This window comes from Haemaphysalis longicornis, unplaced genomic scaffold, assembly GCF_048455015.1.
Source record: "Haemaphysalis longicornis isolate Haplotype H1 unplaced genomic scaffold, Haemaphysalis longicornis Haplotype H1 scaffold_9, whole genome shotgun sequence".
Taxonomy (NCBI): domain Eukaryota; kingdom Metazoa; phylum Arthropoda; class Arachnida; order Ixodida; family Ixodidae; genus Haemaphysalis; species Haemaphysalis longicornis.
The window spans coordinates 117,791,695-117,817,001 of record NW_027526460.1 but is presented as its reverse complement, the minus strand read 5'-3'; the positions used below and the strand labels follow the sequence as shown (position 1 = coordinate 117,817,001).

Here is a 25,307-nt window from a genome sequence, read left to right as displayed (position 1 = left end):
CTGCCGCTTTTCTGATGGAGGCGAAAAGCCAAAACGCCCGTGTGTACACGATTTCGGTTCACGGTAAACATCCCAAGGTGGTCAAAATTAATCCTGAGACCTTCACTACGCCGCACCTCGTCGCCTGCATTGCATCGGTGCGTTAAACGATACAATCAATCAATCAACAAAATGACAACAAGTATTTGCAATAGCTACGTAGACCACTCATATACGTTGATACTCCTATGTGTTGATATTATAAGGAACATGTTCTGTCTTTACATCTTAAGAAACGCGCATTTAGGCACTTTTTCTGCTTGCTTCAAACGCACTTACAAGACCGCATTTTGAGCACGCTACCGCGATCAGTGGATGCGTAAAAGAAGACATGAAGGAGCGTGATGAACTAAGCAAAACGGCTCGCTTTCTATGCAATCGCCATCAAAGCCTCTACTCGATATTCCGGTAACGCAGTAAACAAATCCGCACGACCGAAATAAGAACGAACTAACGGAATATAAAATTCTTGGCGCATCTTTAGAATTGCGAAATTCCCTTCGGCCCATCCACCTATTATACAACCACTGCCATGTAGATACAGAAAGATACCAATTCCAAAGTTTGCCGTCACATTCAAATCCCAAAATCATTTACAAAGAATAGTTCTTTTCTTCACTAATCACCATATTGGCGCCATCATATAGCTGCACATTTTCCTCCCCTGATTAGCATGTAATGACAGATCACCATTTTCAAATAGAGTATATAACATTTTTGTGTTCGCGTCTTTTAGGCCTAAACACGGTATTATTTACTTTAGAGGACATGGACATTTTAATTTATCCCATTCCTTCGTCTGCATACGTGTGGCTTGCAGCAGACGCGAAGTAAATAAATGGATGAATAAAAATCAGCTATAGTTGTGCTTATTCGCTCACCGTTAATTGGCCCTGTTTCCAGCTCTCGCTCGTTGTCTTCTGCTGCGGTGAGCTGGTCCGATGTGACAGAATTGACGTCCACGCGTGCATGCTTGGTGTCAATCATCAGCTGGAGCAAATCTTTCCGACGAAGCTGCGAAAATGGTTGAGAACCAGCTGCACGTGTTTCCACTACAAAACCAGCAAGAACGTGAAGTGGTCGTGTTGACTCCAGATACTTGGAAGGGTTTAAAGGGCCCCTTAAAGGGCCAAGTTCGGCCGAATAAATTAACGGTTTGCCCCAATAAGAACGATAGCGACAGTATCTCATGATTAGAAGAAACAATAGAGGTATTGGGCAAAACAGATGAGCAGTGGGGACTTACTAGCCATTTTTAGGTAAATGTTCTAAGACGTCACAGAATCTTGTTTGGGCGATAGCCGGCCGCTGACCACAGCCACCACCAAGAAAAACGACTGGACGAACGTAGCGGTGCATCTACTTACGTGTAAACATATCGCTTGGATGAAAACGTGCATTTCAAAAACTGAGAACTATGTTTTTAGTGATTGACCATATTACGTCACTCCGACCAATAGTTACACGTCACTGTAGCGCAAAATTGAACGTCTTTCAATATTGATTGCCTTTTCCCGGCTTAGAACCGCCTTTGGTGGGTCTAATGGAGCTAAGGGAGTAACCGAACCCTACTTCTTTCGAATTGAAGAAAAGTGAGTTTTCTCTCCGTGGCCGCTTTAAATGTCCATGGCTCCGTGTTTTTTTAGGCCTTTAACAGCTTACAAAACACGGACAGAAGGAGAAATATGCAGGACAGACCGGGCACCTTGTCCCATTTGCAGATTCCCAATCCGAGACTTCGGTGTTCGCTAGCAATGCTTTTTTTGACCCGTGGCCTGCTTTCTCTCTGACACCTTTGTTGGCAGGCTACAGAGACAGAAACTCGATTCATCGAGCTGAGACACATTCAGCTAAAAAATTTGTTATCAAATGCGTCAAAAAGACAAGAGAAAAACAACCTGAAAATATGTCACCTCGAGTGGCGACAAGCTCCCCAAAAGCAAAGTAACATACTGCTAGCGCGTGTCGAGTTGAGCCACGTTTCCAGTTGCTGTGGCTTAGTGCTTGGTGGTATTGAGAACAAAGGGCGTTGCCTTGTTTTACTTTAGACCAAGCTCAAAGTCTCGGTACAACCACAGGAAACTCCTGGTAGTCTCCCACTAACCTTCAGGCTCATCCAAAATCAGGCCAGAGCTCCTGGAGGTATTTGCGTGAGACTTTGCGGTGCATTAGATAGATGCGCAACTGTCTAAGCTTCGGCAACGGTCAAACTAATTTGCGGCGCCGACGGAAGCATTCGCAGTCCAAGGCGAAATTGAAGGCAGTGCTTGGAGCTGGCGTCTATACATGGAGCTGGTGAAGTATGCGATGCCATAGGAGACGTATAGTGAGGTAAGCCCTGCTGCATCAGCGAGAACATGAACAACGTGTCATGGCCTCGCTAGAGCAACGCGTATCCCTTTTCGGCCCAGGAAGATATTCTAGAAAGCACTTCGTCAGAGACGAGTATAGAACGATATGCAACTGAGGCTTCGCTTCAGTTCTATCCCGAGCACTGCCTGGGATTTGCCAATTTCATTCCACTTGCCCATCTGTCTTTATTCGCTAGGCTCACTGATTTCTCAAAGTGAGTTGAAGTTCGCGAAAAATGACGTCATACTACTTGTAGCATGTACTTGTTTTGTCAAGGAACACTACCATCTGTTTTTAACCCCTTTCGGGGTAGGTTTCCTTGCGCCCTTGTTTAGGTTTACATTTAGCATTTTCTCAGAAATAGCGGACGGATGTCTTCTATCTCTTGAAGGTTCTGAAGAGATCTCGTGCTACATGGCAACATTGAACAAGCCTGAACCCTTCGGTGAAGACCCAATTGTTTCGTTCAAGTAGCGGCCGTCTGCTTGGCTGCAAAAAGTTTCATGCGGTTACTCCTTTAAACATGGGAAGCACCGGTATCAAGCAAGCGCAACAAATGGAATGTTACGATCCCCGGTAGAATTATGTCACATATGTAGAGAACAGTTTTGTAGAAAAAACTTCTGTAGCACCCATTGCAATAGTAGACTAGTCAACACTACTATTGTCGCACAGCTAACGTTGAGATCAAACTGAAAGTGGTTATCTCGGAACCTCTCAAAGATACAATCTGTTGGATATTCAGCTTTGTAAAAATTTGACTCGCGCTTCGCTCAACAAAAACTTGTTTTTACAAGTCATCAGAAGGATGTTTTTTTTGTCATCTTGTCTGCGGAGATTGTTACTGGATGACCTTGGTGCTGAACTCCTCAAGGGCTTTTCATTATGGTGATGTTTATATACTCTCATTACCTATTTCAGTGGCATAGCTGACGTATATACATCCGAAGCTACCGTAAAACCAAATAAAATTAAAAAAAGGTGAGTCTTCCCATTCATAAGTGAAGGTTCGAATTAGTTTTATGCAATTGGTTTATTGAGAAGGAGCCAGCCGTCAGTACCTCGCTCAACTGCATCTCAGCCCCACGAAACTTTATATAGCTAGAAAATGGATACGAAAGGTAAAAAAATACCATTCAATTGTGGCGATCTGTGCCGTCAGCTGTAGCACAAAGACAACACACAAAACACAACTGTCACTTGGGTAACTGTTTCTTTTAATATAGTTGATAGCATCGAACAAATGTAGCGGTACCGGCACAGTCACGCAGTCATATTTCTGGACTTTGGCTTTGGTCGAGGCTGGCAACACTTCGAACAAGTTCTTGTGACGTCATCAAGATACTGTGATAAGCGGGTAGTGCGTCGTCCCTACTTGGTTGGATGTTCTCGTGGTAATTGGCAGCATTCTTAATTGGCCAGTGTGGTAGTTTAAAAATAACAATGGTATTTCCACTGTCCCCCAATTTAAGGGGCCATAAAGACCACATACAACTTCGTTCAATTAAACAAATTGCCCACCTTAATACAGTCAGCTCTATTCCAGCCCCGAAAGATGTTTTCTAGCTAACGAATGAAATATTGAAAACATTTATTACTTCTCCTAACACTGACTAAACGTGATCAGGATTGACAATATATTTGCTGGAAATAAAAGTGCAGTTGTCACTCGGCTAACCGCACGTTAACATTCCATTTATACCACCAAACGTAACTGGGTTCACAACTACAACCCACATTCATGTTGCTTGGCGGTGGCCTAGCTCTGTGGGTGACTGTAAGCCACACAAAGAGGATTCTGTGACGTCAGTAGCAATAACCGGAAAATGGTGGGGTCGTCGCCATAGGTTTTTCTAATATCGAAATTACTTTTTTAAAGTTTGGGATAACTGAGGTATCGTTATCTAGACAAACCGGCGTTTCCATTGAATCTGTCTTGAATTTTGTTATCACGGTACCTTTAAGAGGAATGCGAACTCCATACTGTGTGATATTTCCAAGTTATCTGAATTGTTTCACTTGTTTGGGCAGACTTTTGTTTGCAACACATGTTTCACACAGTTCGTGTTTTAGGATTTGGGTGGTTTGATCTTCTACCTTTTGCTCAGGTCGTAATTTGCTACAGCGAAACTTTCTATACCAAAGTAATGCCATAGGTAGCATCAAAACGCACGGCACAAAAGCCAACTTTCACTGACAGTGGGGATGATTGTGGGTAAGGCGAAAAAAAAACAGCATTTTCAGTTGTCGGAATTGGACATGGGTCCCTCGCGTCCCGGAGCCGATGACTATTCAAGTGCGCCAATCCGACATGGTCGAAGTAGTCCGGGTTTGGAGCGGGGTGCATAGACGTGCATAATTAGACGGAAAAATTACGAGCCCCTCCGTCTAATGGCACGACGCTTGAACGCGAAGCTTTCTTTTAGCGAAATCAAATGATGAAGGGTCAAAGTCGAAGCCCCTGTGATCCAAAGGCCACACTTCCTGCGAGTTAGTCAAAGCTCCGCGAGTTTGAGTCCAAATAGTCTGTGAGTCGGAGTCCAAACTCAGACGACAACCAAGGAATCCACAACGAGGAAGCTTCGCTTCTAACCATCGTCGTCTTTAGAACAGAGTGGTGCATAATTTCACAACATTGTTGTAGCGGATCCCCTTACCGAGCTGTCCTCCTGTCGTTGTTGCACTATCAGTTTGCGCTTCTCCTGGACCTCGACGAAGGGATGTTTGCCTTTGTTTTGCAACCGGAGCAACCTCATGTTGATGAACGTAAGCACACACACAGCGCTGGGGAAGGCGGCTGAGCGAACAAGAAAAGGCACGCACAAGCCACTAGTTAGAAAAACCAGTTTTTTGGCTTTTTTGAGCTTTAAAAAAAACGGTTATACGGGCGGTTATACGGGCATGTTTTAAGCACGAGGTCGTGTCGTAACCAGAAGGCAGTAATTGTTAATTTTAAAGGCGCCATACTGCGAATGTTCAGCATGCGGTCATTAGAGGGTGTGTTAAAAATGTGTTGCCTGAAGGCGTAAGTTATCTCCTTAGAACACCACGAAAATTTGGAGTACTGTAGCGCGAAATTTGCAATGAGCATTATTAAGGAACCTTACGAAATACGCCATCAGGCTACTTAAAGTCTAATTGACAGAAAACACATCTTTTCTTAGATACACAAATAACGCGGTTGCATAAGTCTTTGCTAGCAAACACTTAATTATTATACAAAATCACGTCACTTTCAGCTAGTCGCAGCCGCATAGCGGAGGAATGACGTAGATAAGTCTGCTAGTGTGACGTGTTCGTGGACATCTGGAGAGGTCAGCGCGAAAGACGTATACACACTTGCGAAAATAGCGTAGCACTGCTTGCATTGTTTGTTTGTTTGATGTGATTCCCCCACATGGAGTACAATCTTCACCTATTCGGCGAAGTTTTCATTCTTCTGGCAGCTTGTCATTGCAGTGTGGGATTGGCTTAAACCAAAAAAAAAATTTTTCCTTGTTTCTCCGAGAAGTGCAAAAATTTTCCGTTGGAATTTTTAATGGTAATGTTTTCTTTTTTTAGCGTGCATATATTGTTCAGCACGGTGCAACTCATATCAGATACAGACAATTCGAAGGCTCGTGTTGAAGGTGTTGCGTATTGAGCTAACACATCGAAAGAAAAGGCAATGGTTTTAAACAGTAGCAAATTGCTGTATATAAAGTTTGTCCATGGATTTTCAAAATTCTTAAAAATGGGGGACGTTATCGTGACCCCGCCTCAACCAGAGCAGTCGTACTAGCCGTTATTATTGCTGGTGTTATAGATAAATATTTGAACAGACGCCATGATGCCTTTTGGCATGCATCGACCTGAAGCTTGAGCAACAAACAAACTGCGCAAAATGTTGTTCTTCTAGCACATGACCTACTTTATGTGCAAGGGCTGTGTAGCATGTCTAAAATACCCTCCAGAAAACGAAACACTCTCTTGTCCAACTGGTTGTTAGCCTGGGGAGTATGCCGCCCAGCTGTCTTTTAAGTGCGAATGCACTTCTTAAGCGAGCCTGAATCGTCCGCCGCCGTAGTCCGCATAGCAACAGCTGCGGGTGCGCGCGCTCCTCGTCTTCCTTAGCAACGGGGGGAGATGGGCGCGCGCTGCCTGGCCGCTGACATGGCACATACCCACGTGGGGGATTGGCTAGGAATCGGGCGTGAGAAGGGCTAATGCAGCCGCTTAAAGAAGTACTGACACGAAATTTCAAAGATGGGCGCGCGCTGCCTGGCCGCTGACATGGCGCATACCCACGTGGGGGATTGGCCAGGAATCGGGCGTGAGAAGGGCTAATGCACCCGCTTAAAGGAGTACTGACACGAAATTTCAAAGCTGAGATCCGCTCTAGCAATCAAGTACAACGACAACACAAATAGGTGTCTGTGAATAAATGCATCTTTCTTTCTTTGTAGTTGTGTGTGTGTGTGTGTGATCTCTCTTTCGCGAACATTACCCAACCGCGCAAATTCAACTCGTGCATTCGCACTTTCACATTCTTCCCCTCGGGGAAATGCGGGGAATTTTTTATATACTAAGGACTCCATGGACTTTGTACTCACTTAGTACGGCAATGACAAACGATGAGGCGTATCCGAACAGCAAACGGCAAAAGGTAAGAAAAGGGTGCTTCGGGTGGTCCTGCAGGCTGTAGTTAATGCCCATTGCGGTTTTGCAGACGACATCCAAAGCCAAAGCAGCGTACATCTCAGACGCTTCGTATTCAGCACCACTCTCCGCCTTGCGCTCAATCTACGTCACCAGTTTCTCAACAGCATCGAGGACTCCAGAGGACATCTGTTAGGGTAATAACCATGCATTACTGGTGTGTGTACAAAACTGTGAAGTATGTTTTTGTTTGACCAAGTATCAAAAATCAAAGGAGCCGATTTGCGAACACTCCCGTTAGCGAATATATGTTTCAAACGTTTTTGCCTTTAACATTTTGTTTTGATGACCTGGAAATCTTTAACGTGAGACTAAATCTTGACACACAGGCTTTCTCGCTTTTCGCAACCAGCAGAAACCAGCGCCAGCCGCCGCGGCAATTGAACCCGTGGCTGCTCACCAGCAGGTGCGGTAACCTGGTTTAGCGACGAAGACAAATGCATTAACAATGAAAAGTTCGGCTGGATGGTTTACGGAGGTTGGGTGCACTGTACAAGCGTTACAGGACTAGCATTCGTCCTCTGTTGTTATTTCTCCTGTATTCCTTAGGGGTAGAAAAATGTACATAGGAAGAAAAACGATTTAAGCTTATAAAAAGGACTTTTCTATAAAAAGGACTACAGTTTTTCTTGTCATTGCAACCACAATGTTGATGCATGTGGAACACAGGTACTGTGGGCCCTGATCTAAGCTTCTTAATTGTTAAGTTTGTTGGCAACCTCTAGATCTGGTGAAAAATCATGTTGATGTCGGAGCAAAATTGTTTGTTCGTTACTGTTTTTTTTTTTTAATTTTGAAGGGATTCAAGGGCATCATTTCGCTAATACAGAGTGGTGGCCATAAGCTCCGGACCTGCTGGTGAAGGTGGGGGCTCGTGACAGAGAACTGTTAATATTTGTGGTCATAAAATGAATAATGGCAGGCGAGTTCCTATAAATTTTGCGCTTCATCACTGGATATGCCATTTGTCTTCGATATTTCTCTAATATGGCCCGTAACATCCCGTATCCCGGTTTTCCTAATCGCTATGACCAGTAATTGTGGTTCACAAATATAGGAAGGCAGACCCAAAAACAATATTTTGTACGCGCAATCATCAAGCTTCTGGCAGGCGTCACTGTCTCCCCAGGCAAGCAATCTTGCCATGGGAGCCGTTCTCGTGGCAACATGGCAGGGAACTGCTTTCAGGTATGGAAGTTTTCAAGTGCTAAGTAACGCTGTAATTTTGATCTGTCGTTGTGTCTTAAAGATAATCTCCCTATAAACAACGTGCATTTCGAAACCAGAACACCAAATTCAGCAGAATCACGGCTTTGTGTTTTATACCAAAAAATGGACGACATCCCTCCTTGCGAAAGTGGATATCCAGCACAGCTACGGTAAACTGCTACATATGCTGATGGGGAAGAATGTGAAATGTTCCCCGTTGTCTGGGCGCACTTGTCGCGTGCACTCCGTTTCCCTGGCGTCAAATGGTGGGCGCTGACGTGTGCGCTAAACGTGTTTGGCTAGAATTGCTGGGTTCTGCCGAGCCTGACGCAAGCGCTAGCCCTGGAATGACGACCCGCCCCCACCCTCCCCGCCGCTTTAGAGAGCAGCTGCACGCAAAAATTGCCAGAACACATGGGCGGGAGGACTGACATTGTTCACCAGCGCCTTATCATCAATCATGCGGTTTCTATGCTCGTTTTTTGGTTTTTTTATACAAATACTGAGCCCCATGCTGCATGCCTGATTAGCCTGACGCCTGCGCTCGGCGTCTTTGGCGAGAACTGCCAGGTCCTGCCTGGTTTTGGTTTACGACACGAAATTTTCCGACAAAAAACATGCTAACAACCTCGCTGTAAAAAATGGTAATACTTTGGCTTTGGCCGATCACCACTAAGGGGGATGTGCTGCCAGGCACTCGACATTAAAACTGCAGGTGTTCTGCTTTAGAATGACTTTTCGGAACAATGACCGGTTCTTTGGTTACACATCCTCATGCCGCAGACCCTTGCAATAAAGCAAGCGGTGTTGGACGCAATACCGCATTTCTCTTATTGGCCAGGCGCAGGGGTAAACCATTTGTTCATTAAAATATTTTCACTACGCATACCGCGCTTGTTTAAAATTTTCGTGATGATCGTACTAGAGAGCAAGGCACGTGTTTCGGCGGGGTCGTAATTCTGGTTCAGTGGCGGCAGGCAAATATATTCGTAATTGTAAAGGAAAGTTTGACATCCACCTAAATGCAGCCATGCGGCTACAAAGGAAACCTATACAGCTTTCTCGGAAACTTCGCAGTTTCCGAGAAAAATTCCAGAAAAATTCGTCCTGCTCCAGGACGTCTTCAACTGCGAAGTTTCCGAGAAAGCTCTATTGCTTTCCTTTGTAGCCGTATGGCTGCATTTAGGTGGATGTCAAACTTTCCTTTACAGAAACTTACTCCACCTTGGGGATTTCCCCTAAATATGGTTGATTAACACCTGTCCTTCACTTCGAGTTGTTGATCAATTCGCTTTCGCGCTACTAACGACTAGCCTCCTGGTTAGCTCAGTTGGTAGAGCGACTGCTCCGGTTAAGCAGTGGTCCCGGGTTCGAATTCTGGACCAGGACGAATTTTTCTTCAACTGCGAAGTTTTCGAGAAAGCTGTATAGCTTTCCTTTGTAGCCGTATGGGTGCATTTAGGTGGATGTCAAATTTTCCTTTACAGACACTTACTCCACCGTTTGGATTTCCCCTAAATCTGGTCGATTACAACCGTGATTGTCGGACACCCTCCAAAATATGGAGTGTAAAACCTAATAAAGAACTACGGACATTACCCGGTTTTGGTAAACAATATATAATTTCTTAATTTAATTCCAACCGAAACGAATCTTCAAATGGCTGACCTTTCTTTGCATATTTCATGCATAATACTGCACGCACTTTTGGAGCAGATCCAAGCACATATTCACAAACAACAATCACTGCTGCTTGATTTGCTCTCCTCACATTTAGAGAGGGAACAAAATCACTTTGTTGGAATATAAGAATGGCGAAGCGACGGATGCCACCGTATCCACGCACCATTTTAAGCTTGTTTGTGGTGAACGATGGGGTGAGGACGCTCCTCACTTCCTTCCACCGTGTCGATGTGAGCTGCATGATGGACTTGTTGTGTGGACTCGGCGGTCGTTTAGCTTGAAACAGAATCTGGAAATGGGGTAAGTTTATGCTTTAGGCACGAGAAACCCCCCATGAGAACGCAATCAAATGACCAAATCGGAATGTTTAGTACACTTGCATTCATTATCTGCTACATTGGCATTGACCTCGCGACATCGCTCCAGATCGAGAAATTGCTCAAACGTTAAACTGTAGTATCCACCAACAACGTACACATGACGCCGTTCTCTATAGTCCGGAAGATGCGGGAGTAAGGGGCCAAACTTTCAGATGCATTCAAAGTTTCTATCCAGATAACAATTTGTTCTGTCAAGACCGCCGACGGCACAGCCTCAAAGCACTGTGTTTCCCCTAACGTCCGACAAAGAAGTGTAGTTAGGCCCAGTCATACATTAGTAGGGCCCAAAGATACCATGCCAACCGCTGTACAGCTCCTTATATGCGCTGATGACATGTGCATCTGCGCTACAGAAAAGACAGCTTCTCAGGTTCGGGCACACCTTCAGAAATCCACGACCTTTACATGCTCTTTCCTGCTTAAACAATGCCTTAGGATAGCACCAGATAAGGGCGCAGTGGTGGCATTGGCTCGGAAAAGAATGGCACAATGTGGCATTACTTTAAATAGCAGCCCATTTCTTACGCAAGGGGTCACTGCTTTCTCGTGTTATCATCGATGGGTACTTATTATAAATAGCACAATTTTTTTCCATAAAAAGGCTCACTGCAGTTGCCCAGCTTCTGAACTGTGTGGCCGGGAAAAAATGAGCTGTTTCCGTCCGCTCGATGCTACACATCTACAATACAGTATTCCTTGCTTTTTTCGTCGTAGACGGCCAATTCAGTTCAATAAGTGCAAAACCAACCTACGCACAGAGGCCATACAAGCTCTGGGTTTCCACACGTATCTCGTTCTGCCACGGTGGGCCTCAACATCGACAAACATTGGAGTCAGAGGTGATTATCTGGAAACAGCCTATCTTACCCTGGATGTACTCGGGGCACAAATTATACATCTCGCTTTTCTGCCTCATCACCACCTTGCATCTCTGCCTTCAACGAGACCACGGCCATTCTGTTCTAAGGAAGACTCTGCCCACTGCAAATGCCTCCCCTCACGATACACAGCTGCGGCACGATCATCATCACCGCTTTGGTGCCTCTTACAGCCACAGCGGGACCTAATCACTGGAAATAACCAAGTGGCTATTTCACTACGAGATCCCCGAATGTTCTCTGCAATTTTTACATGAAGCCTGCGGAGACCAAATTTATGTTTATACAGATGGCTCGGTAACAACCTCAAGCTCTTCGGGAGCTGTAATCGTGGCAGCCATATCGTATCGACATTGATTTCAAACTTTCTAACGTAACGACATCAACCACTTCATAATTCACAGCTATTTACGAAGTTCTTGCATTCATTATTCTTTATTCAACGGAGGACTGGGTTGACCTCTGCCGCTCTAGGCTGGCTTTTTAGTGCCAGTAGTCTAGACTTCGGTGGGGTTTATATGAACAGTGTTTGGTTGAAGACCCTCATTTTAAAACGTCCTCGTTGGACATGAGTGTAGTAACAATGTCCAATGGCTCCTAAGCCACAGTGGCATTGATGGGAGTTCACGTGGACATAAAATGGCTGAATATACCAATGAAAGCGCCACACTGGCTTACCTCCCGTTACCGCGCTGTCATGATGCACGTTCCCTCTGCCCCATTGCCCTCCAAATGACTCTTGCGCTATTGCATAAACCAGAGTATTCTAACTCTCACCTGTGCTCGCTCAACTCTTTAGTTCCTGTGTGTCGCGTAGCGCCAGAGTTGCGGGTCTGATTGGCACATGCCACGGGTTCAACTTTACCACAAGAAAGCCGGCTTTCAGTGCTGCGCGAGAGACCCCGTTTCCAGGCAGTTCTGCTCAAGTGAGCGGTGGCGGTTGCGGTACGGCGGCCCCTCAGTGGATAAGCAGTAGAATACACCCGACGCCTCGCGGCTCCGCAGCTGCCGAAACACACGTGTGCTGCAGACTATTCCCCGCCGCTGCCACTGGAGCGGAGCTCCGGCAGCGGTTGTGCGTAACGGGCTGCTTCCCCGCAAAACTTTCCAACTGAAGATGGCAAGATGGAGAGAGAGAAAATTTTTTTCTCTTTTGGCTAAGGTCTTGACGGGCAACTCTACTCCACTAAGGTATTGACTATCTGCGGCAATGGAGCGAAAGCTTTGGTGGGCGGGGGGGGGGGGGGCGCGAGGGGGGCGAGCTAACTGCTTTGTTTTACTGCGCTTAAGTACTTCCTAATAAACTGGTTTCGGGTTCGGTTTCGGTGTGATAGATACACATTTGATACAGCTCATTTCTTCGCATGAGCGCCGTAGTTGAGTGTGCCGACCCGCGATCACCGAGCATGCAGGCGTATATGCGTCTGCTTCCCAACGCTTCATTTGTTTGTAAACACAAGTTAACGCTTTTTCGGAAACCTCAGACCGACCGGGTCTATAGGGGCCGACTCCGTATCGTTCAGAAAAGAAGATATTTTTTTCAGCGCTGCAGTTTTGACGGCATGCACTGATTTGTACATTCTTCTGGAGCTCAAAACTGGGTAACACCACCGGCATCTGAAGTGTACTTACATAGCGCGGGCACGGTACACCAAAAGAGCAGCATGCACACATCCTTACACACACGCTCGCATACGCCGGCAAACTGCCTAACTGAACGAATTTCGGAAAGGCAGGGAGTCCCGGTCGCATTAGTCTCACTTTGTCGTACACTTTGCAAACCACTTGCTTCGTTTGTTTGGAGAGCGAAGCTTATAGAAATCCTTTGCGAGGAATGAAGTGGTAAGCTACCGAAAACAGTCTACAAGAAAGCCTTGTTTTTCTCGGAAAGGAACCATTGCGACGCCAGCAGCGACAGCGGTAATCAAAGAGACCCGAAAATCTAAACAAATAATGTTGTCTGTTTTTTTATATTCTGGCTAGTAATTTATAGGCATTATCAACCCAAGTCCAAAACATAAAAACTATGGATTCTTAAATTCTTTAGGTTGCCGCATGCAAATTAATTTACTTGAACTATTTCCCGGTGCACCACGCAATGGCGCGCTTCAGCTCCGTAGCCTTGACTGCATTGCCATAGAAAGTTGTCCCCGAGTATAGGGGAGCTATATGCAGCAACTCTACTCAACCCCTATCTGCAGCACCACCTACCTATTAACGCACCGTTCTCAGACGTCATCCCACTTCGCCGCCTTGGCTAAGAGTTACTTCCACCAACGCTTCCTCCTTCACTATCGGCACGCCTAACAGTCCAGCTTGTGACGTTGGCGCCGCTTAAGAAACGGTAGAAAACCTCTTGTCGCACTCTTCGTGCTTGGTAACACCGAGGTAGCACGTGCCAACAGTACTTTGGAATCCCGACAACCAGCCGTTTACAGCGCAAACAATGGTAAATCGAAGGCGTTGCCCATCGCAGTCACAAAACTCTATAAAGTCCTGCATCGTTTTTTAAGGCTGCATGTTTTCCGGAACGATTCTAGCGACAATTCGAGGGTGCACCGTCTTTTATTTGCCCCTTTGGTAGGTTTAGCTGTTTCGCTTTAGTCCATGGTTTTTTTTTTGTACTTACCTTTATTTTTTATTCCGTCGCTCACCCATTTCCCCTCGATACCTTTTTATATGCCCTTTTCTATCTTTCAGTCCCTGCTTGCTCATTTCCCATGTGTAGGGTAACCAGTCGGACACGTCTTTGGTTAACCTCGCGGACTTTCTTGTGCTGTCTTTTCTTTCCTTCTTTCTGGACAGCTAGGCACGTGCGTGCAAGTATTGGAGCTTCAAAGTGGGCGCGCGCAGGAGGAAAGTTTCCCAGTTCTAGGAATGAGGAAGCAAATGGAACCACAAACAAAAAGAAAGAAAAAAGTATGCAGGCCTTCTCTACGTGATTCGTGGTGCGCGCGGTCAATATGTACACACGGAGTGAATCATGCAATTAACAGAAATGCCTGCCGCAGCAAGATAGTAACAGCAGCATACGTGGGTCGTAAAGTGCCCTTGCAGTTAACAGCGCTAACACGTCAGAGACCAGTCGGATACATCACAAAGACATTGTAACGGGGATTCTGACGAAAAAATTCCAATTCACACTTTTATCTCGAAATGATGCGCATAAGAATTACGGTGCATTGGTTTAGTTGTAACGCCAGAAATGTTCCAGCAGTGTAGCAAAGTGCCTAGATATTGTTGGGAGCCGACTCAGAACGAATGTTTCCTGGATATATTGCGACAAAGGTTTGTGCGAGGATGCCCAAACCTTACTATTACATTCTGTTCTCCGCCACGTATTGTTACTATTAAACGGTTTTTATTCTGGTCCCAAAACAGAAGCACACACCGCGTATTTTACTGTTCGTGGAGTACGTAAATGACAATAAGGTATGGTTATAATGTCGTCGAATCAGCCAGTCAGTTTATTCTGAAAATTCAAAGAATTACGTTTCATGTTTCTTCAATTTAAAGTTTTCCGCTTGTGCTTTCGTAACCTTTTGTGTGCTGCCAAAGAAACGCTCTAACAAAGCAGCTGAACGATGCCATTTAGGGTGCTGTCATATATGCCATAATGCATATTTGGTAGTTCCTTGCAGCACAAGGTAGTTGGAAGACTGAGAAAACGTAGGAAACCTGTTCTAAGTGACATCTTTGGGTGATAAATAAACGTCGCATTGAAGTGTTATTCTTCCTGCGGTTCTTTCACCACCGCAAACCACATGCCGCATATGTCCACTATACGCCAGCAAGAGAAGCTACAATATCCGAGTTCAAAGTGCTGCGACAGAAAAACAGGGAGCCAAGTTACTGCCCTTCCCCGTCATGTAAACAGCCGTACTCAGTTTGATGGCGCAGCGAAGTCACGGCGCCAGCAGGCTAGAATAAATTATGCGGATGTACGCTAGCTCGTTGTCAGGCACTTTCGTCACACCCTTGTAACGTCGGTTAATGTAGGGCAGTTTGATTTCGTTCTAACGAACACGGATGATGACTTAGCTAAAATTACAAACAATGTCTGGCACAAGCGTCTCTCGGGTTGAGGGAGCGTGGATCTTTGATGACTATACCAGACCAAAGGACAACTACACGACAAAGCTTATGGAAAAATTGTGTCACGCAAATGCTTCTTTAATAAATGTGCCACATCTGTAACAAGCCGAGTGACAACAAATAGTAACAAATAATAAATACAACAAATAATAAATCTCTCATACGTGAAAGCAACTTCTGTTGTGCAAACTGTTCACAAGCCTATTATAGTAACACTCCAAACAAAAACTTACTCCTCTGTCAGTGAAATCCTGGAAGTCCTTAATTTGAATCTGTCTGAGAAGGTCAAGGTCGGCAACCAAAATGACCGGCCGATAGCCATTGAAAAATCTGGAAAAATAAAGGTGCAACAAGTAAGAAACAGTGTTTACTGAGATACTAAAATAAGCCTTGAAAGATTGTTTTAGGTGGTTCCTGTGGGCCAAACAAAATTATATAGAAGGCGCCACAGGGCGGTGTACGAATCACTCCTTATAGACTCCACTGTGAATGGCCGTTTTTAGTGTCATTTCAGAAATGAATACAAATTGATGCCTATCAATACGTTCGAGAGGAAGGAGCGTGGCCAGGCAATCCTAACTGCGCGACTCTGGCAGGGGTTGCTGATAGAGTACTCATGCCTAGAATTTTGCCTGTGGAAAAAAATTCGGTATTATTTATAGACAATTTTATTGCCCCACGAAATGCGAAAGGCTGTTTCTTCCCGTTCGAGTAAAGCAACAACTCTTTTTAATATTTTTATTCGGGGCTTCAAGGGGCCCCAAATGCAAAATCACAATTACTTAGATTTTGCACGTAGCTATTAACTACGATGAATTTGTTCTGTCACGTGCTATTTCATCCGAAAAAGTATAGAACCAGTTTTTTTCCTGATATGGCGTTCATTTTTCTCATATGGCCTCTATTCATTAAATTTGTCTCGCAGGTTACCTCTCTTGCACTGACGGTCTCTTTCGTCCTGACGTAAAAGCTTTCAGCGTATGCAGGCGGGTTCCCATACAGACGTAGGCTTGGTGTTAGTAAAATATGTTTACATCTCGATCCTACGTCGTTTTTGCCTTTAGTTGTCTGCTTTGTAAATATTACCTTTTTGATACAACGCAATGCAATTCTGTGTAATATATTCTCACAGTATTCATTCTTAAAAATACAGCAGAGAATCTGCATTTATAAGACTATATAGGACAGCTGCCGAAGCTAGCAAACTTTACAGGCATCCCCAGAAAGCTGTCACTAGGCAGCCCCGCAGAACTTCCCTTCGTGCTTTTCGAGGAGTCTATGTGCATCCTACTGTGGCACTCTCGGCTTGGTGGCGCGCACAACAATTTAGAAAGGTGACCAAGCTGCCAGAGTTCACCAGTGCTAACGGTGACATCATTGGGGAAAATTTCCTAATAAGGATTGCGTTCGTTTTCTTAATGCAGGAGAGGTGTACGACACGATTTCATAGCCTCGGAGGAAATCCGTAAATTGCAGCAAGTATAAGGCCCACAGAAATAAAAGCCTGCCAATGTACATCATCTAGTATGGCAATTTCTCAAATTCGCGAGGTACGCAAGCTTCGCTAGACACCTCCACTGATCCTAATCACTCCAAGAACGCACCCCAACGGATATTGCGCAGTTGAGTGATAACAACGGCTCTATACAAGTGTAAAACTTTAGTGCACCTGTACAACGAGGATAAAAGGAAACACTGCTAGTGGTTTACTTACAATTAATAAGTTATAAAAATTTCGCGAGATACGCAAGCTTCGCTAGATACCTCCACTGATCCTAATCACTCCAAGAACGCACCCCAACAGAAACTCCGCAGTTCAGTGCAAAGAACGGCTTTCTACAAGCGCAACTTTAGTGCACCTGTACAACGAGGATAAAGGAAGCGCTGCTAGTGGTTTCCTTACAAGTAAGAAGTTATAAAAAAATACCTAAACATGAACAATTCAAAACAGCTCAGCCACACAAGCTTCGTTTATTAGAGGCAAGAGGCCAGGCAAGGAAAAACAATACAAAATCTGCTCAACCAACCTTTAAAAGCTTCTTAATGTCGGTCGACGATGGATAACGGTTTCAATTTATTTGTCACCCGGCTGCACTAAATAAAATGTTTCAACTATCTCCGTCGTTGCTTGCGCTCCTTTAGATTATAGAATATTGAGAACTTACTGAACCGTCTCAGCTTGTTTCAAGGCAAAAATGTAGCATGATATACAATTATGGCGGCCATCGATTATTCTGAGCCCGAAAATTGCAATTTTGCGGCCAGTAAAAGGAACATTCACCCGCTAACTACCACACTGCCTATGTTACTGTGGAGCTTCAACGCCGTAATTGTTACTGCAGCTTTGTCTTTCTTGCTTTTAGTCTCGAAATAGAAAAAAAAAGCCTGTGTCAATGCAAGTTGTTTGCGCACGGTCACATAATGTCATTACAAATAGTATATTTACTATATTATCGCACTTTATTACCACTCATGTACAAAATTTTGGCAGAGACAGTGTGACGCAATACCTATAGTCAATAGATTATTGTGTGAAACCGGTGCATGATGAAAAAGAAATGAAGGAACAACCGCACACCCATTTGAAAATGATTATTATATGCTATTTTACCCTGAAGAGAACAATCTGAGCCTTTATGTTAACGGGACTGCTACGAACATTAAAGGATAAAAAGGGAAGGAGATTCTGGTGTCCCGTACCCAACAACATCGCCGTACTTGTCAATCCACGTGTGGTAGCACTGTACCGGTGTCTGTGAAAAAAGTAAATAAAATATGTAATTCAAACAGAACAATTCCACGTGAGAGAAGAAGAAGGAAAACACAACAATTTTACAAGCTTGTATAGATTCAAGATATTATTCATCGCTGATTGCGCTGGGATCCTGCAAAGTATTGCGTAAGTCCAATGGTCTCGCTGACGATATAAGACACAATACAGTAAAGTGTACGGTGCTGTGTGATTGGTACATGCTATTGTCATTCTTTCAACTACGTTCCATGGCTCCTGAATTTTAAAGGCCCTTGCACAATTTTTTTCAACAATTGAGGCGGAAGCAGTTGACGTTTCATCAAGCGCTAAAAAGGAACGCGGGTGTCGTCGTCGGTTTAAAAACAAACGGTATAAAAGTGGTCCCCGCCGTTTCAAGATAATTATTTGAGTAAAGCAACGTTGTGTTCTTGTGAGTATGGACCTTGGACTCCAGCGCAACAGCGACATGCCTTACCGCTTGCGGGTTACGGAATGAGATAGAATGGTGCACGCGCGTGACCGGTGAACTTGACTGCACAATAATAAAACAGGTGCACGCGGAGGACAGCTCTGACAGTGGGGAGAAAGCGAGAGATAAACAAAGTTATTACTAAAGAGGCTGAAGAAGCCAGGGTTTCGCGATTCCGAGAGACCGTGGCGATCAATGCGCGCTGCAGCTCGCGGCGCGAGCATGTCATGGCGACCAGCCAGTCTGATTGCAGATTTGGGTATGGAGCAGATTCGATAAAGAGCAATGGCATGGGGTGTGTCGTACGGCACCTGTGGCTCCGCAACGGTGGCGGAGGGCTCTAATGTGGATAAAAGGCGCGTGAGAATGAGTCACGTGGGAAAAGGGATGTTTGCATTTGGCGCCCCCGGTTGCCTTCTTGGAGGAGAGGTCTGCTTGTTAATTTCTGTGAAAAAGCAAAGAAAGAGAAGCGAAGAAAGAGACGCAAACACGATGTAGCATACAGAGGTCCTTGATAATGTATAGGATTTGACCTTGAAAGTATGTAAGGAGACATCAATTTGTGAGGAATTCTTTACAAAATTTCAAAATTATTTCGAACGTGTAAAACCCTAGTGTATACTACGTAGATTAGTTGCCAGGAGTTATCCAATTTAAATTTTGCTTCTCTACATAAACCAGCGAGTTTAGGAACATGCTCAAAGTGTCTTTGTGCTTTTGTCGACTGGATGACATCACTGAAGCCCAAACTATTGGCCGGCTCACATGTTTCAAGGGGCGCGTACTGCGATTACCAAACCACGCAGTGCCGCTGAATGCTTGCCATAACTAAGGCTCTCGAAGTGTTTGCATGGCAGGAGAAAAGGCTAAAATATTTATTGGCTGGCTTTAAGGTGACCTAAAGTTTAGAAGGATCAGAATGGGGTGGGGTGCATATGGCAGACATTCTCAGATATTGAATAGCAGACTACCATTGTCGCTGAAGGAGAAAGTGTATGACAGCTGCATCTTACCGGTACTCACCTACGGGGCAGAAACTTGGAGGCTCACTAAGAGGGTTCAACTTAAATTGAGAACGACTCAGCGGGCAATGGAGCGGATAATGATAGGTGTAACATTAAGGGACAAGAAGAGAGTGGAGTGGGTCAGGGAACAAACACGTGTTAAGCACACAGGGCACGGCAGCACTGCCAGGATGCAACGTCTCAACCCGTTTGTTTATCTGCCGCAGATAATTGGCGTCCTGCTGCTCACGCAAGCAGGGAGCGAAGACCCGGCTCTGCTATCTGGATTCGACGGCGCACCACTTCCCAGCCACCAAGCGCATCATGTGCGCATTGCGCACTTGGAATCTACGCTCGGCGATTTGCCTGGAAACAGGCCTGCTTCGGTGACTTCATGCGCTGACGCAGATCGCCACAACGTGAAGACGGCGCTGCTGGCAGACTGGAGTGGTATAAAGACTGCACACCCCTCAACTCAAGCCACAGCGCACGGCAGCACTGCCAGGATGCAACTTCTCAACCCGTTTGTTTATCTGCCGCAGGTGAGCAAGCGTTATGGCAAATGTATTCGCTCAAATTACCTATGCCTAATAGTGCTGCCGTGCCCTAGGCAGATGTATGCCCAATTGTGTGGCATGTGTGCCTGTATTAAGGAATTACTATTGCTCAGTGGTGACATTGAAACAAACCAGGGGCCCGATATGGCCAAGATCACGAAACAGCTTCGTGTAATTGCAGATGACATAAAAGAAATAGAAGAAGAACGGTTGAAATCTATTGAAGCCAAACTAGAACAAGTAACGTTACTGGAAAACAAGATCACGTCCTGTGTGTCCCAAGTAACCAATCTTCAAAAAACCGTTCACTACTTGGAGTTAAAAATAGACGAGTTAGAAAACCGGTCTAGAAGGTCAAATTTACTTGTGTACGGTGTACCGGAGGAGGCAGACGAAAACCCCGAAACCCTCGAACAAACTATAAGTGAGCAGATACTTAAAAACATACTAAAGATCAAACCCGTTCCCATAGGAACAATTCACAGGACAGGAAAACAAGACGCTCAAAAACTAGACCAGTCATACTAAAACTCCTCGACTTCCGACACAAAGCAACCATCCTTAGAAACTGCACAAAACTAAAAGGAACCGCTTTCTCTGTTGGAGAGGACTTCTCAAATAGAGTGAGAGACATCAGAAAAAAGCTTTGGCAAGTTGCAAAAGCAAGAAAAGAAGCTGGAGACAAGGTACTTCTTGTCTATGACAAATTAAAAGTCAACGAAGATCTGTACCGATGGGATGAGGAAACAAATGCTATTGCGCTCCTAACCGCTGGCCGTCACAGCATCAACGATGAAAAAAACGACAAAGTGGAAGCACCAGGCGAGCCACAACGCCGGAGCCAACGAAAGAAGTAACATTTCTTAACATGAACACCCACAGCATACTTCAAAAATTAGTACCACTTGAATCCTTACTTCTTGGAATTGAACCGGACTTCGTAGCTTTGACAGAAACGTGGCTGACAAATGAGAGAAAGGATTTTGAGGTAGCACCCCCCAACTACGTTATCATTCGTAAAGATAGGCCGACACGTGGCGGAGGTGTGGCCATCTTAATAAAAAAAGTCCTTTTCTTTGAAATACTTCCTGAGGTTACCGGAGTCGAGGCAATATTTTGCAAGCTTCTCTTCACTTCTCGCCCAGTATTTGTTGGCTGCGTTTATCGCAGCCCATCTTCAGACAAGGATAGCTTGCAAGCATTGCACACGTATATGCATCGGCATGTACTCGGAGCCAGGCTAATCTTGCTCGGCGATTTTAGCCTACCCGATATAAGCTGGCAAACAATGCAACACCACAGTGCATGCTCGGATGTGCTCCTTGATATCATGTTGACATTTAATCTCTCCCAAATTGTAAAACAGCCTACCCGTGTTCAAGGATGCTGTTCTAATGTACTGGACTTGGTGTTTTTAAGCGATCATTTTCCTGCAGATCAAGCACAGATCGTAATTCTTGAAGGCGTATCGGACCATGAAGTTATTCAAGGCTCTGTTTCTGTATTTGACATCCCAATACCGTTCAACTCCTTTACTACATATCTAGACTTTAACCATGCCAATGACACCAGCATACTTGATCATCTTTTCCATGAACTTGCTTCGTTTGAACTACTTGCGAATGATTCAGACACAAATATAGAAATCCTATGGGCAAGGTTCAAAGCGGTCGTAACACACTGCGTTCTTAACTATGTGCCGGCTAAAACAAAGAAAACAAGAAAACATAACCCCTGGATAACGCGTGAAATTATTCATTCCAAGCGTAAAGTAAAGCGCCTCAGAAAGACTTTGAAGGCAAAACCTACGCCACAAATTCGGAACAAGTTGAGTCAAGCTCTTAGTAACATGAAATCCCAAATAAAAAGGTCTAAAGTAAACTATTTTACGAGAACGCTACCCAACTTTTTGAAAACGTCTCCCCAGAGGTTCTGGAACTACCTCAATCCCAAAAACCGTAATAGGCCCTCGGCCCGGAAGAAAGCAAAGATAAAGCTAACTCTCTAAATAACTATTTTCAATCTGTTTTCACGGTTGATGACGGAAATGTGCCTGATGTTGACATTTGTAACCACCAAAATATTGAACCACTTGTTGTGACAAAGTCCGGAGTGCTTAATTTGTTGTTAAAATTAGATACTAAAAAGGGTGCCGGTCCGGACAACTTGCCGAACGAATTTCTTAGGAGATATGCTGAATGGGTAGCCAAATACTTGTGTATACTTTTCAATAAGTCCCTATCAACCTGTTCCCTCCCCCAAGAATGGAAAATCGCAAAGGTAGCCCCTGTTCATAAATCTGGTAGCGAAGCTGACCCATCAAACTTCAGACCCATCTCACTAACCAGCACAACCTGCAAACTACTGGACCACATAATTCTTAAACATCTAACATTGTACCTTGAACAGAATCAGATCTTATCGCCGTTACAATACGGTTTTCGCAAAGGACTATCCACAGTTACCCAACTGGTTGAACTAATTCACGACATCTCCCTCAATGTAGACTGCAGAAAACAAACTGATTTAATTCGATTAGATTTCTCAAAGGTTTTTGATCGGGTGCCACACAAAAACTTGTAAGAAAATTAAAAGCAACAATTGGCACAGGTCCACTTACTGACTGGATAGACAATTATCTGAGTAACCGAACGCAGTACGTGCAAGTCAATCGCGAAAGTACTACCATAGCCAATGTTACGTCAGGTGTACCACAGGCACCCATTTTATTCCTGATCTTCATTAATGATTTACCTGCTGGCATTGGTGTTAATGTGAGGCTTTTCGCCGATGACTGTATACTTTACCAAGAAATTAACGCCCCAGAAGATCATGTAAAAGTGAAAAATGCCTTGCAGTACATATCTAGCTGGTGTGCTCTCTGGCAAATGACCCTGAATGTTAAAAAATCTGTTCTCTTGACGATAACCAGAAAAAAGCATGTATCTGAATTCGTTTACGTTATAAATAACTCTCCCCTTCCGGTAGTGACTGAACACAAATATCTAGGTTTAACTTTAACACAAGATTTTAGATGGGATATCCACATTAGCCATGTCACATCAGCTGCATTACAACGACTGTTTTTCCTTCGTAGAAGTCTCGGTTCTGCACCACATGAAACGAAACTTCTCGCCTACAAAGCATTCGTCAGACCCGTTTTGAATATGCAAACGTCGCGTGGTTTCCCTTTACAAACAATCTCATAAATGCCTTAGAACGAGTACAACGAAAAGCGATAATATTTGTTTATAACAAGTACAGAATAACAGACTCACCCACCGAACTTTTAAAAAAAGCAGGTCTCTTAACAATAAAAAACCGCGCTAAACTGGCATGTCAGAAATTCCTGTATCAATTAATTCACGAACAGCTAAACATAGACAGTTCAAAGTACATGTCATACGCAGAAACAAGGCCAACACGACAAAAGCATTCACAGACACTGAATGAATATCAGTGCCGTACTGACTGTCTAAAATATTCTTTTTTTCCACTAGCAATTAGTGAGTGGAATAATTTGCCAATCAGTATACAAACAGTCAATCATTGGAAACTTTTTCATCCCTGCTTGAATGTTACTTATTGTCTTTGGAATGACAAACTGAGTTTTTTTTGTACACTGTTTGAAGTGCTCACTATTTTTTTTCTCAGTACTAGTTGGTATTCATGTCCTATGGTATTGATGTAGTTATAATTGTAGTGATGTAGTCATAAAATGTATTGCAGTCGGTTTTGTTTCACTCCTATTCCAATATTTCAGTGAGTATTCTTTGTATAAATCTTGCACTTCCACAAAGTATGTACCCTTCCTGCAATAATCCCTAATTGGGATTGGCAGTATGTGTAAATAAATAAAAAATAAATAAATATTAGGAGAGATGAAGAAGAAATGGACGTGGGCAGGGCTTGTAATGCGAAGGCAAGATAACCGCTGGTCATTAAGGGTAACAGAGTGGATCCCTAGAGAAGGCAAGCGTTGCAGGGGGCGGCAGAAAGTTAGATGGGCAGATGAGATTAAGAAGTTTGCGGGAATAAATTGGTCACAGTTGGCACAGGACCGAGGTAATTGGAGAATAATGGGAGAGGCCTTTGCCCTGCAGTGGGCGTATCTAGGCTGCTGATGATGATGATGAAAGTTTATTCGAGTGAACTTGGGCTGCATAACAGACAATTCGGAATAACAAACGTTGAAGATAAGTCAAGCAGACTGAAATCTGGAAGTACAGTTCATTCTGTAACCTTCCTAGGAGGTTGAGCGAACGGTCCAATAAATATTCCCATTTTAGTGGACTGACATAACCTAATACCCTGTATAAGCCTGGCGTCAAAACGAAAAAACCCATTCTCCGCTTTTGGTACAGGATAGTGGAACCGTGCGTGGGCAGCCGCTGACATTAAAACATGAACGCGGTAATAGCTCAACTGTGATCGCGGCCTTATTGGCGATGACTCTGCTGTCTTTACCGCTGTAGTCTGTTGGTGTGACGGCGAAAAAAGAACGCCATCTGAGGAACAATGCTTACATTCTTGTGGACGGCCATTTTAGGTAAATATATGGCTATCAACCGCCTTTGTAATTTACCTCCAAATACGTCACGTCGTTTATCTATATGTCTGTGGGAACCTTCTTATTACTAACACTTCTTCCTGTGAACGTTTATTTCTGTGAGAGACTTTGCTGCGGTTCGGAGAAAAAGTGATAGCAGCATATGGGATGTCACGTGACGTTCGTACGCGACTGGACACACTTGTGAAAGCACCTAGCTAAATGTACAACAAGCCAGTTCGCAGCTTGGGCATGCAGCCGCCTCCTTTTTGTGCGTGCCCCCGCCTTCAGGAACATGCACTGACGTATTGACGTGAAGGCCTAGCAAGTTGTTCTGGCGACAAATTTGAGTTACGGATGATGATCAATAGAAACAAAAACACGATTAAAATCTTTGCAAACAAAGTCTCATTTTGTTTATGACAACTTTCCGCAACACAGCGACAAAATAACCTCTGTGAGGAAAAACAAACCGGGAACGGCACCGAACCGTGCATTGTTCACGGTTCTGCGCACGGCACAGAACCGACAGCTCCTGAATATAATGAAACACAAAAAGCAGAAGTACGTAGCATTTTTTGCAAACTATGAGACTTACAACTCTACATGGGTTTGAGACTTACAAAATTCGTCTTAAAAAGT

General features: G+C 44.3%; 2 pseudogenes; one reads left to right on the top strand and one right to left on the bottom strand.

Moving 5' to 3' along the window:
• LOC144153385 (uncharacterized) overlaps window positions 1-18,784 on the bottom strand; it is a 59,135-nt pseudogene extending 40,351 nt beyond the window's left edge.
• A 951-nt stretch (window positions 18,785-19,735) lies between these two features.
• LOC144153384 (uncharacterized) lies at window positions 19,736-21,025 on the top strand (annotated as a pseudogene).
• The last annotated feature ends 4,282 nt before the right edge of the window (window positions 21,026-25,307 follow it).